This window comes from Vespa crabro, chromosome 3 (genome assembly GCF_910589235.1).
Source record: "Vespa crabro chromosome 3, iyVesCrab1.2, whole genome shotgun sequence".
NCBI lineage: Eukaryota > Metazoa > Arthropoda > Insecta > Hymenoptera > Vespidae > Vespa > Vespa crabro.
Window position 1 is genome coordinate 3,143,312 of NC_060957.1, and position 5,000 is coordinate 3,148,311.

The window sequence follows — 5,000 nt, forward strand, 5'->3', positions numbered from 1 at the left end:
TATTATTGTTCTTGTTATTATAATTCTTGTTATTATTATACTTCTTATTATCATTAATATTATTATTCTTGTTATTATTATTATCATTTTTATTCTGGTCATTATTATTATTATTCTACTTCTTATTATTGTTCTTGTTATTATTATTATTATATTTATCATAGTTATTATTATTCTTGATATTATAATTCTTGTTATTATTATTATTATTTTATTATTATCATAGTTATTATTATTCTTGATATTATAATTCTTGTTATTATTATTATTATTATTATTATTCATGTTATTAATATTATTATTATTATTCTTGTTATTATTATTATTATTATTCTTGTTATTTTTATTATTATTATTCTAATTGTTAATATTATTCCTGTTAATATTGTTCTAGTTATTATTAATATTATTATTATTGCTTTCATTATTATTCCTGTTTTTATCATGATTACTATTATTATTATTCTTGTTATTATTAATATTATTATTATTATTATGATAATTATTATTCTTGATACTATTATTATTATTATATCTATTTTTTTATTATTATTCTTATTATTATTATTATTATTAGTGTAATTATTTTTATTGTTATCGTTGTTATTATTATTGTTATTGTTTTTGTGTACTGTTATTGTTATTGTTATTGTTATTGTTGTTGTTATTGTCAATGTTATTGTTATTGTTATTGTTATTGATATTGTTATCGTTATTATTATTGTTAATATTTTTGTTATTGTTATTGTTATTGATATAGTTATTGTTATTGATATTTTTATTGTTACTCTTATTGTTATTGTTGTTGTTATTTTTACTACTATTATAAATGTTATTGTTATTGATATTTTTATTTTTATTGTTATTTTTATTGTTATTGGTATTGTTATTTTTATTGTAATTGTTACTGTTATTGATATCGTTATTGTTATTATTATTGTTGTTATTATTATTATTAATATTATTATTATTATTCTTATTCTTGTTATTACTATTATTATTGTAATTATTCTTATGATTATTCTTGTTTTTATAATTAATATTATTATTCATGTTATTAATATTAATATTATTATTATACTTCTTATTATCATTAATATTATTATTCTTGTTATTATTATTATCATTTTTATTCTGGTCATTATTATTATTATTCTATTTCTTATTATTGTCCTTGTTATTATTATTATTATTATTATTATTATTATTCATTTCATTATCATTGTTGTTAATATTATTATTATTATCATAGTTATTATTATTCTTGATATTATAATTCTTGTTATTATTATTATTATTATTATTATTTTCTTGTTATTATTATTATTATGATTATTATTATTATTCATTTCATTCTTATTGTTGTTATTATAATTATTATTATAATTCTTCTTGTTAATCTTATTCTTGTAAATACTATTATTATTGTATTTCTTGTTATGATTATTCTTGTTATTATTTTAATTATTATTATTATACTTGATAATATTACTCTTGTTGTTATTATTATTATTATTATTATTCGTGTTATTATTATTATTATTATTATTATTATTATTCTTATTATTATTATTCTTTCATTATTATTATTATTATTAATATTATTATTATTATTATAATTATTATTATTATTATTATTATTATTATTATTATTATTATTATTCTTGATAATATTATTCATGCTATTATTATTATTATTATTATTATTATTATTATTATTATTATTATTATTATTATAATTATTATTCTTGTTAATATTATTATTATTATATCTATTTTTGTTATTATTATTCTGGTTATTATTCTCATTATTATTGTTATTATAATTATTGTTATCTTTATTATTATTGTTATTATTATTGTTTTTGTTATAGTTTTCGTTAATGTTATTGTTATTGTTACTGTTATTGTTGTTGTTATAGTTATTGTTATTGTTATTGTTATGGTTACTGTTATTGTTATAGTTATCATTATTATTATTATTGTTATTATTTTTATTAATATTATTATTATTATTGTTATTATTTTTATTCTTGTTAATATTATTATTTTTATTATTGTTATTACTGTCATTATATTTGATATTATTATTATTATTATTATTATTATTATTATTATTATTATTATTATTCGTTTTATGAATATTATTATAATTGTTATTATTATTCTTGTTATTACTATTATTATTATTATTATTGCGAATATTCTTGTCATTATTATTATTATTACTATTAATCATGTTATTATTTTTCTTCCTCTTCTTATTATTATTATTATTCTTGTTATTATTAATCTTGTTATAATTATTATTATTCTTGTTATTATTATTATTGTATTTATTATTATTATTATTATTAATCTTGTTTTTATTTTTCTTCTTCATCTTCTTATTATTATTATTCTTGGTATTATTAATCTTGTTATAATTATTATTATTATTCTTGTTATTATTAATAATTTTATAATTATTATAATTATTCTTGTCATTATTATACATTTTTTATTAATATAATTATTCTTGTTATTATTATACTTGTTATTATTATTATTATTATTTTTGTTAATATTAATCTTGTTATTATTATCATCATTATTATTCTAGTAATTATTATTATTACTCTACTTGTTATTATTATTATTATTATTCTACATGTTATTACTAATCTTGTTATTATTATTATTATTCTTGATATTTTTATTATTATTTTCCTACTTGTTTATATTATTCCAGTTATTATTATTCTTGTTATTATTATTATTATTATTATTATTCTTTCATTATTATTATTATTATCATTATTATTATTATTATTATTATTATTATTATTATTATTATTATTGTTAATATTCTTTTTATTATTATTCTTGATATTATTATTCTTGTCACTACTATTATTATTGTTATTATTATTAATCTTGTTAATATTATTATTATTATTATTATTATTATACTTGAAAATATTATTCTTGTTATTATTATTATTATTAATATTGTAATTATTAATCTTGTTACTGTTATTATTAGTATATCTATTTTTGTCATTATTATTCTTGTTATTATTATTATTATTATTGATATTATTATTAATGTTATTGTTATTGTTATTGTTATTGTTATTGTTATTGTTATTGTTATTGTTATTGTTATTGTTATTGTTATTGTTATTGTTATTGTTATAGTTATTTTTATTTTTATTGTAAGAGTTATTGTTATTGTTATCATTATTATTGTTATTGTTATTGTTATTGTTATTGTTATTAAAATTATTGTTATTATTATAATTAATATTATTATTTTTATTATTATTCTTGTTATACTTATTCTTGTTATTACCATTATTATTGTAACTATTGTTATGACTACTCTTGTTATTATTAATTATATTATTAATCATGTTATTATTATTATTATTCTTGTTATTTTTATTATAATTACTCTTACATTATTATTCGTATTATTATTATTATTATTATTATTATTATTATTATTAATATTCGTGATAATATTATTCTTGTTATTAATATTATTATTCTTATATTAATTAATCTTGTTACTTTTATTAATATTATATCTATTTTTGTTATTATTCTTCTTTTTATTAATAATATTATTATTCTTACTATTATTATTCTTCTCGTTATAATTATTGTTATCGTTACCATTATTGTTATTATTATTGTTATTGTTATTGTTTTTGTTACTGTTATTGTTATTGTTATTATTAATCTTATTCTTTTTATTATTATACTTCCTATTATTATTCTTGTTCTTCTTCTTATTATTATTATTATTACTCTTGTTATTATTATTAATCTTGTTATTACTATTATTATTATTATTATTATACTTGAAAATATTATTCTTGTTATTATTATTATTAATATTATAATTATTTTTCTTGTTACTATTATTATTAGTATATCTATTTTTGTCATTAATATCCTTGTAATTATTATTATTATTAATGATATTATTATTATTGTTATTGTTATTGTTATTGTCATTTTATTGTTATTTTTATAGTTATTGTTATTATAATTATTATTATTATTCTTGTTATTATTATTATTGTCATTATTATTATTATTATTATTCTTGTTATTATTAATCTTGTTATAATTATTATTATTCTTGTTATTGTTATTATTCTTATTATTATTATTATTATTATTATTGGTATTATTTATCTTGTTATAATTATTCTTATTATTCTTGTCATTACTATACTTTTTTTATTAATATTATTATTCTTGTTATTATTATACTTGTTATTATTATTATTATTATTTTTGTTAATATTAATCTTGTCATTATTATTATCAATATTATTCTAGTAATTATTATTATTTCTCTACTTGTTATTATTATTATTATTACTTTTCTACATGTTATTATTAATCTTATTATTATTATTCTTGTTATTATTATCATTATTATTATTATTATTCTTATTATTCCTGTTAATACTATTCTATTTATTATTATTATTATTATTCTTATTTCTATTGTTATTATTATTATTATAATAATTATTATTATTAGTCTTGTTAATCTTATTCTTGTTATTATTATTATTATTGTTTTTCTTGTTATGATTATTCTTGTTATTATTATTATTATTGTTTTTCTTGTTATGATTATTCTTGTTATTATTATTCTTGTTATTATTATTATTATTATTATTATTATTATTATTGATATTGTTATTGTTATTGTTATTGTTATTGTTATTGTTATTGTTATTGTTATTGTTATTGTTATTGTTATTGTTATTGTTATTGTTATTGTTATTAATATTATTGTTATTATATTTATTATTCTTGTTACTATTATTAATATTATATCTATTTTTGATATTTTTATTCTTTTTATTAATATTATTATTAATTGTACTATTATTATTGTTATCGTTATTATTATTGTTATTATTATTGTTATTGTTATTGTTTTTGTTACTGTTAATGTTATTGTTATTGTTATTGTTTTTGTTATTGTTATT